The sequence below is a fragment of the Quercus lobata genome, chromosome 5, assembly GCF_001633185.2.
Source record: "Quercus lobata isolate SW786 chromosome 5, ValleyOak3.0 Primary Assembly, whole genome shotgun sequence".
Lineage (NCBI taxonomy): Eukaryota > Viridiplantae > Streptophyta > Magnoliopsida > Fagales > Fagaceae > Quercus > Quercus lobata.
The window spans coordinates 87,133,726-87,144,634 of NC_044908.1; the positions used below are offsets into that span (position 1 = coordinate 87,133,726).

Genomic DNA, 10,909 nt, shown 5'->3' on the forward strand with positions numbered 1-10,909 from the left:
TTTTGGCGATGTAATATGCTTTGACACTACATATCGAACTAACAAGTATAATATGATATGTGCCCCATTTGTAGGTGTCAACCATCATTGGAAGAATGTACTTTTTGGTTGTGCATTTCTATTGGATGAAACAACTGCTTCGTTTACTTGGTTGTTTGAAACATTCTTGGAATCAATGGGAAATCAAAAACCAAAGACAATTTTTACTGACCAATGTCAAGCAATGAAGAATGCCATAAGAGTTGTGCTTCCTGATACTTGTTATCACCTATGCTTATGGCATATCTCAAAAAATGCTACAGAAAATTTACCAAGACATTATGGGAATCCTGAATTTAAGAGTAGATTTAATAAGATTCTTTATAATTGTGAGACAAAAATAGAGTTTCAGTCTTGTTGGGATGCCATGCTTAGAGATTACAATTTGGTGGGCAATAAGTGGATTAGCACCTTATATGAAATCGTGAAAGGTGGTGTTCAGTTTTTAGTTATAACATTTTCTCTTGCCGAATGAAAGCTTCATCTAGGAGCGAGAGTACAAATAATGTTTTTCAACATATGACATGCAAAACAATGAGACTAACAGAATTTGTACATGAGTATGAGAAAGCTTCAAAAAATATGCGCACAGAAGAGTTAGAAGAAGATTTTCGTTGCAAACAAGGTACGTCTTTTCAAATAGTCCAAAATTGTGGACTTTTGCAACATGCATCATTTGTTTATACTCGTACAATGTTTAAAAGATTTGAGTTAGAAATTACTTCTACCTTAGGGGTCACACACCAAGATGTTAATTCTGATGGAGTGTCTTTCACCATGAAGTCATTGAAGGAGGTGGTCGAAGAGTTCATGTTGTCCATTTTAACTCCTCAAATAATGAAATCACGTGTAGCTATAAAATGTTTGAAACATTGGGGTTACTATGTTGACATGCTTTGCGAATACTTATTGTGAAAAATGTAACAAAGCTTCCTGTTCAGTATATTTTGAAATGATGGACAAAAAATCCAAAGAAAGATAATGTTGTATGTGATCATACAAAATCAGTGGATGCAAATGATGAGTTGTCAGTGACATCACGCCGTAATGAATTAATGCGCTCAGTTTATGAATTTTTCACAAGAAGTGCAGCAACAACTCGGCATACTGGAATGTGCAAAAGAAAAATTAGAGAGATGATAGAATTTGTTGAGAAAGATATGGAGATGTTAAGTGTGGCAAGAGATGATGGTGAAAGAGAAAATAGTTTTGTGGATAATAACGTCTTTGGTGGTGTTGAGAAGACTAATTGCTCACTTAATAATTTGCCTATATTAGATCCCCCATGTGTGCGTCCAAAAGGAGTCACAAATGTGAGAATGAAAAGCAACATGGAGAAGTGTAAAAGGAAGGCATTAAAAGATATTACAAGATCAAGTAACTCTTTTTCTTTTTAAATTTTAAATGTTAGTTCATTGATTCAATTATTTATTTGTCGTGAATAATGCCCAATATTTCCTCTCTTTTTTTAGAACAATTGCCCAAGAGAGGACTTCCAGCAATCTCTGCCCAAAAGAGGACTTCTAGCAAACTATGCTAGCCGATGCACCCATCTAATGTACCCATGGATGAGAACTACAATAATCAAGTATGATCTAAGCCCTTTGCATCCTCTTTTTTATTTATTTTTAAATGGTCATACATTTTAATCTCTTATAGTATTTTATAGGTATTCCATTCTCTGGGCATGCCAATGACTAGTAGTTCAAACAATTTTCAACTATTAAATCAGGTACAAGTAAAAAATAAAATAAAATGATTTATGCACTAGTATTTCATTTTTATAAATATCTACAATTTGATGTTGAGATAATTTGAATGTAGATCCCTTTTTCTTATTGGAACGGTACTTCTCCAAATGTTAGCTTAACAAGCATGCTTCAAAGTAACAATTGCTTAAATCATTTAAGTCAGGTAAATATACTTGCTATTTTTATTCCTCATTAGTTATGTTTATTTATTTGTATCAATAGATATTACTTTGTTACTAATAATTGAAAATGTCTATATCTAATTTTGCAGAATTCTTTCTTAAATGGTTTTACGCAACTAAATCCAGGACAAAAGTGATCTGACTTGAAAGATTTTTGATGAGTATTCAACTTAGAAGATTCTTGACAAGTATGCAACTAACAAGTATAGATTGATGATGAAAGGAGTGAAAGCTGTAGGAAATGTTATTTTTGTATATTGAAGGCAATGAAAATAGGCTGATTTATAGGATATGTTAGAATACATTCCTTTTTGTATATTTTCTTTTGTTATTCCTTCTCATCCTCTAGACAAAAATTGTATTATTCAACATTGTTCTTCATCCAATTGAATATAACTAATATAAATGAAAAGTATTTTCATTTCAGCAGTGATTAGCTTCTTCAGCATCATAGTCTAAACTTGGCACTGTGTCTAACCTTATTGACCATTCTGCATACACCTGGAAACCTAATTTAATCCATTCCCTATACCCTCATACTATTAGTGCTGAAATTCTTAAAACCCCCATCTCTGAGGTAGGTGCTTGCCAAGACAAATTGTTGTGGAAACATTCCAAGTCTGGTAAGTACCAAGTGGAAAAAGCCTACACCAGCACTTTTAGTATGAAGGCTAGTCTAACTATTCAATCTTTGATTTGCAGGTATTAGGTGGCTTTCAACAACCAAAACATTTCTTAACACCAGCCTACAAGGCAGAAAAAAACTCAACAAGGATTAGGTGATACCTGGCAGATGATCATTAAGATAGCAGGTGCAAGGTTAAGGAGGAGCAAAAGGAAGTGGTCAACTTTGCAGATGATCATTAAGCTTGATGATAGTTAAGCTTGTTGCAGCCATGCCCTTAATGCTGGGAAAGAATCTTATTGCTCTTCACAGCACCTAGCAGAAGATACAAGTAACAACTTTAAATCCTTTCCATTAGCTTATTTATATTTTCCTTTCTTCACTATCTCTAAGATAAAATGAATTTCTTTCCTGCAGAATCCTTGAGGCGTACCATGCTACTTTTGTGGAAACAGTGCCTTTCAAGTCAATTGCAACATTCACTATTTTCCAAACAATTTATTTGCTTACATGCCTTCCAAGTCAATTGCAACCCAGCATTTGTATAACTTTTGTGTATATCTCCCTTTGAATGGTATCAAAAAAAGATGAATCAGCACCTTTTTTTTTTTTTTGAAGAGTTCATCCATCAAAATAGCCACCCACAAGCTTGAAAACCACCCAAACACAAGTTCCCCCCCCCTTATTGACCTGCATCAAACTCAAATTGAGATTTTGATACCCTAATCTCATCCTTAACAAGTTTCAAGTAGTTGTAGCTGTCAGCCATTTAACCCCTCTTCAAGGAGAATTTATGTTTATTCTTTATTTCTCCCTCTTCAAGGAGAATTTATCTTAGTTTACTAGTTGGTTCATTCTCAAGGAAAAGAAAAAAAAATGGGTATGCTAGTTTATTCATGGTTAGGAATTTGATGGGAGTGAAATGGTGTTTTAGTAGGTGCCTTATGTGCATGGTGGATGGTATTTGTAAGATAGAGTCACTGCAACATGAAATAAAAGTTCTAGAAAGTGATTTCTTGAACAACCGCCATGGAAATTCCTGTCCAGTTATTATGACATTTTTAGTTTCGGAATGTTCCTATTGCGTAGATTTATCCATGTACTCTAAAAATGTGATATTGAGAAATTGGATGATTTATCCATTTACAAGTCTTTGATGCCTGTAATGAAGCTGGTGTGAAACTGTCATGTACTTATGTTTTTGCTTACATGCCTGTATGAGAGAGACTTTAATTTTAATTTGATATATTTGTATCTTCTATATTACTTGTGACTTCTATCTATTACCCAATGTTTTGAAGAGTTCATCCATCAAAGCAAAATACTTACACTTTTCAATGAGAAATTCCCTTTTAACAACATTACCAATAATTTGCCCTGATACTCATTGAAAGAGGCACTATTCAAAAACAGTTTAGATAATTGGGAACAAGCTCAAACTCAACAACAAGCTGCCCAACAATTGAGAAATTTTATTGTCAAAATGAACAAAATTTACAGTGAGATCCAAACACCAAAAACAGAGCAATAAAGGAAGCAAGTGAAATCAAATGTGTTATTCCTTATGACCCTCATCAATACAATCTAGCTTATTTATGTAACAGAATCAATGTTAACCAGGGACGAACGCAGGAATTCAAGCTAGGGGGGGCTGGAAATAAGCGGAAAAAAAAAATTTCGGGAAGTTGGGGCGGACATTTTTTAATGTAAGCCCGTCGAATTTCATCTAACAACTTATAAAAAAAATTACTATATTAGGGTTGAAATTTTTTTATCAAAGGGACTCTAAAATTTTATCACTTTTTTATTTTATAGCAATTACAAAAAAATTGCTTCGTTTGATAAAATTTGAAATCTATAGAGTAACATAGGGAGTTGAAACGACGACGCTTCTCTCTTGTACCAATAAAGTCACTGTTACTCAGTCAAGCGTCACAGTCACTCTCTCTCTCTCTCTCTTTCTCTCTGTCTCCTCCTTCCACCTCCATGAAGGAGAGGACTTTTGGGTTTCCTTTCTCTTCTTCTCTCAAAATTTGATACTTCCAAAACCCGAAAAAAAACAAAAACCTCTTTCATTTTGTTAAAAACTCATACATTTTTTATTTTCAGACATCCTTAATCTCTGTCTTTGCTCATGGCCAAACCTAGACCTGGGAAAAAGGACTTGGATGCCTATACCATTAGAGGCACTACCAAGGTTGTTAGAGGTAACGAACTTTTCAACTAACACAACCCCAATTCTTTGAAAAATTTTCAATTTCAGAGATGTAATTTGGTGGAGCCGTTGAAGTACGAGAACGGAAAGCCGTTGAAGTACGAGATGGGTCTCTCAACTCACAAGCGTCACGGCGTCACAGCGACACGGCGTGGGCGTTGGCGGCGGCGTCACGGCGTGGGTGAGTGGGTCTCCGTCTCTCTGAGTACTTTCTATCTCTACTCTGTCTCGCCTCTCTATCTCTCTGTCTCGCCTCTTCCCTTTCTTTTTTTTTCCTTTGTTTCCTTCGTATTTGGCTTTCTCCGTCTGGTTTTGGACTGTTGAGAGTGAGAGCTTGAGTTTTTTTTTTTTTTTTAAAGATTTACATGGGTCATGGGCTCCTGGGCTGTCCAGATGATGGGCTAAGGTTCATGGAGGGGGGCTGGGCTAAAAACTCAAGGGGGGCAGAGCTAAAAACTCAAGGGCCCAAGCCCTTTCTTTTGAAAATTTTACTTGCTAAAAAAAAAAATTTTTGGACCCAGGGGGGGCCCGGGCCCCCTTAGCCCTCTACCTGGGTCCGTCCCTGATGTTAACTAACTAATCCCCTAATCAGTGATTACATCTCACTAATCAATGCATTAACAGTAAGTAACTAATTTACTACCCAATGATTAACAACCCTGCTCTAACTGCCTAACTAACTAACTACCCTTGTGACCATCCCAACCAACTGCTAAACTTTTTGGTACAACACAGCAGTAGCCCATGCACCTCATAATAGCAGCCACGCACAATACAGCAACAGCCCGCGCACCCCACTGCACACCTCAATGCACACAACTGTGCATCACCCAACACACCTTAATGCACACCATTACCTTAGCACGTGCCTCAGTATTTTGGCCTTGTATCACATCAGAACCAATTCTTCAAAGCCACTGATACAATCTTTCTTCATAACTTTGGGACATTAATTTTGCAGCATCAACAACAACATTCAAATTCCCATTAAAAAAAAAAAAAAAAAATATGTATGCCTTCATCTCATAAACCACATCCCTGTTAAGATCGAATGGGCATGAGTCTTAAAACCAAAACCCAAAATTCCCATGACCACCAAATTTGATACCAAAACCGATCAAAGCATGTGGGCTTTGGGTCCTATCTCTGCTTCTCAGCAAAGATGCTGGTTGAGAGAGATTTAAACCTTATCGGGATGAAGGTAGACCTTGTCGCGAAAGAGAAGAATGACGCCGGCTTCGTCAAGAACATGAGCGAAAACGGCGGCCTCTTTGTTCGATCTAGCAACGCCCATGCTCTTGCACGCTTCCACATTCACCAATCTCATCAACCTCCTCGCCTCCGTGAACGACATCACACTATTTTTATCTTTATCTTTATCATTATTGTTGTTGTTGCTGTTGTTGTCACTGTCGTAGTAGCCACGGCTTTGAATTTCAATTTCATACAGAAAGAGATGGGACTTTCTTCTCTAGAGAGATATTGTGGAAATAGAGCTAGAGGGAGAGAGAAAGAAAGAGGTAGATGTGTTTAATTTTGGGTTTCTGGCTGTGGGTAAGTTTGTTTTAGTTTTAACCTTGGTTTGGTTTTGTTAACAAGAGTTAAGGAAATGGGTTGCTACTGATGTGGAGCTGAATCAGAAAAATGGCCACATGACACTTTTTAATTGGTTGGCAGGAGCAGGGAGGACCACATCAATGGTCCACCCGGAGGACTAAATAATTTCTCCCTAAGTAGACGCAAAACAACAGTTGATGTGTTGCCTGGAGCAAAAAAAGGCCCCACATACGGTCACGGTGTTTTACTTCTTCGAAAAAAAAAAAAAAGACCACCTGACCTGGAAAAGAAAAAACATTTTATATGTAGTGAGCATTTGTAGAACCATTTTTATTTTATTTTATTTAGTTTATTTTTGGTTATGGTGGTAAATGAACCAAACTGATGATGAACAACTCGGGCTCGACTCGATAAAAAGTTTGTTCATGTTTGTTTGTTTATAAATAAGTCAAGCTTGAACCTCAGTTTTATACTTGTTTAATAAACAAATCGAACCCAAGCAAAAAAATTTATTCACAAATAAGCTCGTGAGTTATTAGATTTGATACACAATAATTCAAGTATAAACTCATTTATAAGTTTATATGTGTTAGTTAAATATACTCATTACACATATTTTAATAATGACATGGCTAACATGAGACTACTACCTATATTATCTTAATTTTTTCCTTCTCTTTAAATTGATCAAGAACCACTTTAAACTATAATTACATTTAAAAATAAATAAATAATTAAGTAGGCCACATATGATCCTTCCCCATCAATCGTCTAGAGTAAAGTTATGAAATATGTTAGTATTTTCTCATTCATAATAGTTACAAATAGGTATTTTTCTAGTCCTTTACCATCTAACGTGAATGTAAAAATTATATTTTGAACAATTACTAAAATTGTAGACAAGAAATAATGAAGTTCAAAAACTAGACCTGAACTGGAGTTTGAGTTTGATATTAAGTTTGAGTTTGATTTGACTAATTAATAAAACCAAGGTCACTTAAGCCAAGTTCAAGTTTTTTGACTTTTTCACGAGCTCAAACTCAAACACTATTTTTAAGCTTGTAACAAGCTTAAACCAAGATCAAGCTTTTGATTTTTCCTGATTAATCAAACTTGAACATGTACTACTCGACAAAGCTCGACTAGTTTACCGTCCTATTTTTGATACCATTTATAAATTTATTGCACTTTTTAATACTATTCATATGTCCTACTGAACTATTTTAACTACCTTTTTACTATATTTTATTTACGGTATTTTCCACAAAAAAATTTTAAGTATACGTAATCATTTAAAATTTTATATCTGTCTCCCTTTAAAAAATTTTGGTGACCACCCTCAATTTTTTTTATAACCAATAAAACTAAGCTTTGGTTCATATCTTGGTTCACTTAACAATTATTATGATCCTTCAAGGAAAAAAAAAAAAAAAGCCCAAAAAATATTTATAATAATACCGAGCCCCATAAAAACTAAAAAAAAAAAAAAAAAAAAGGCCCAAGATCAGTCCTCACTCACTGCTCAGACAGATTTTTAAATCAATAAAAAAATTTCTATAAACTAAGTACTCACTCAAATTTTAAACAAAAAAAAAAAAAATTCCTATCCTAAAAGAGAAATAAGAACCTCAACAGTCAGGACCCTGTCCCAGAGAATATCGGCGAGATTGCCTTGGCCCAGAACAGCCGCCGCTAATTTAGTAACCCAGCCTAGCCAGCCTTCATCGCCTGGCCTGGCCAGTGGCCTCAAACGCAAGCCCTCAAGTTATCTCAGTTCTCTCTCTTTTTTCTCGATCTCATCTCTCTCTCTGTGGAGCTGAAAAATCTGATCATCTGATGTTCTGAACTAAATACTGAATAGCACATGCACAACAGTAACTAAATATTGAATATCTTTGCCTTTATTTGACTTTATTGGTTTGTCCTTTTGTGCAAAGTTAATGTTTTATATTTCTTTAACTTCACTCACCTACCGTCCACTATTTGGTATCTCTTTCAAAATATGAAAATTGGTAAAAAAGTTGTAAAACTTTATTTATTTGTTTTTTTATTGTTGTTAATATATAAAATTTTATTTTTATTAAATTATGTAATTTATATTTTTTAAGGATCATTCTGAAAAAATTTTCTTGAGCAATCACTGGCATGACATCAATTGCTACATCCCATGCCCACTAATTTAAGTGCATAAAATAGACCGAAGTGAACCAAAATGGACCGAAGTGGTCCGAATTGGAGCAAAGTGGACCAAATGGACAGAATATGACCGAATAGGAACAAGGTGGACTAAATGGACCGAATATGACCGAACAGGAGCAAAGTGGACCAAATAAAAATGAATGGACAAATTAGGATTGGAGTCGACAAAATGGACCAAATAGGATTGAAGTGGGCAGACTGGACCGAATAGGACCAATGATGACTAAATAGTACCGAAATGTATAGAATGGACCAAATATAATCAAAGTGGACAAAATGGACTGAATAGGACCAAATTGGACTGAATGGCCCAAATAAAACTAAAGTGGAACAAAGTGGAAAGAATGGACTGAATAGGACTAATGTAGACCGAATAGGACCAAAAGAACCAAAGTGAACAGAATGCACCAAATAGGAACAAAGTTGACCGAATAGGTCGAAAGTGGGCAAAATGGAATGAATAAGACCAGTATAGACCGAATAGGACCGAAGTGGATAGAATAGGACCAATCTGGACCGAATAGACCAAATAAGACCGAATGAATGGAAGTGGACCGAATAAAACTTTAGTGGATAGAATGAACTAAATAGGACTGAATGGGCCGAATAGGACTGTATGGACCAAATTGGATTAAAGATGACACAATGGACCGAATAGAACCAATGTAGGCTGAATAAGACTTTTGAATATTATCATTTTTATTGCATTTTTAGGGGCTCATATTTCATACTTTTCAACCCAAAAATTAAGGAAAAAAAAAATAATTATTGAGCTAAACTTGAAAAACAGTCTACAAAAAGAATCAATTTAAGGCCCAATTAGTCTAAAAACAATCTACAAAAAGAATCAGTTTAATGTAGTTGGATTCAATTGGATGTCATCACCAGCTGCAACTGAGCTAGAATGTATTGTCATGGATTGGCTTGGAGAAATGCTTATGCTACCAAAGTCTTTCCTTTTCAAAGGCAATGGTGGAGGTGTATTACAAGGGACTACTTGTGAGGCTATTTTGTGTACACTAGCTGCAGCGAGGGATCAAATGCTAAACCGATGTGGGAGTGAGAAGATGGAAAAGTTGGTGGTCTATGGGTCTGACCAAACATAGTGCACTACAAAAGGCAGCTCAAATTGCTGGAATCCACACAAAGAACTTCCGAGCCATCAAAACTACGAAGTCAAATTCATTAATTGGGTTATGCCCAATCTCTTTTAAGAGATGCTGTTCATGCAGATGTTGAAGCTGGGCTAGTCCCATTCTTTCTATGTGCCACAGTTGGGACAACCTCAACAAATGCTATTGATCCAATAGGGCCATTGTGTGAAGTAGCAAAAGATTTTAACATATGGGTTCATGTTGATGCTGCATATGCTGGAAGTGCTTGCATTTGCCCAGAGTTTCGTCATTTCATTGATGGGATTGAGGGTACAAACTCGTTTACTTTGACTGCACATAAATGGTTCCTTACAACTCTTGATTGTTGCTGCCTTTGGGTGAAGGATCCAAGAGCCTTGATAAAATCTCTCTCAACTAATCCAGAGTTTTTGAGAAACAAGGCCACTTCCAAACTAGTGGTGGACTACAAAGACTGGCAAATAACCTTGAGCGGAAGATTCCGAGCCATCAAACTATGGCTTGTGCTAAGAAGCTATGGCATGGCTAACCTCAGGAACTTCCTAAGAAGCCTTATCAAAATGGCAAAACTTTTTGAAGAGCTTCTAAGAAATGATAATAGGTTTGAATTTGTGGCTCCTAGAAACTTTGCTCTGGTTTGCTTTAGGGTCTTGCGATGGCCAAATGATAACAGTGTGGCTAATCAAGTAGAATGTGCAAATGAGCTAAACAAGAAGCTGCTAGAGTCGATCAATGGGTCAGGAAATGTGTAAATGTCTTCTACTATGGTTGATGGAGCATACATTATACGGGGTGCTATAGGTGCAACTCTGAAAGAGGAAAGACATGTGATTAGGGCTTGGAAGGTTATTCAAGAGCATGCAGATGCTTTACTCAGCAAAAACTAGTGTAAAGGTATTGGCACTAGTTACATTGAGTTTGCTTTTAGTTGCCAATAAAAGTAAAATAAGTGTGCATGATGTGGCCATTTGATGCCATGCACAGTCCCTTATCTTCTATATATGTGAGATGCTTTTAATTTTATTCCACAATATATCTTTTTATTGACAAAAATAATTCAAGTTACACCTAGTGTAACTCTAAGTAATGTTACACCAACTAATAGTTTTTAATTGGATGCAAATTTTGACAAATTCACCGTTAGATTACATTATCTTTGTATATTCTCCATGTTTGCAAAATTTCAAGGTGATCAAAGATTAATAGTC

The 10,909-nt window shown here is 35.7% G+C and overlaps 1 pseudogene; it reads left to right on the plus strand.

The window, feature by feature from the left end:
• Nucleotides 1-573: 573 nt before the first annotated feature.
• LOC115991397 lies at nt 574-10,591 on the plus strand (annotated as a pseudogene).
• Nucleotides 10,592-10,909: the final 318 nt, after the last annotated feature.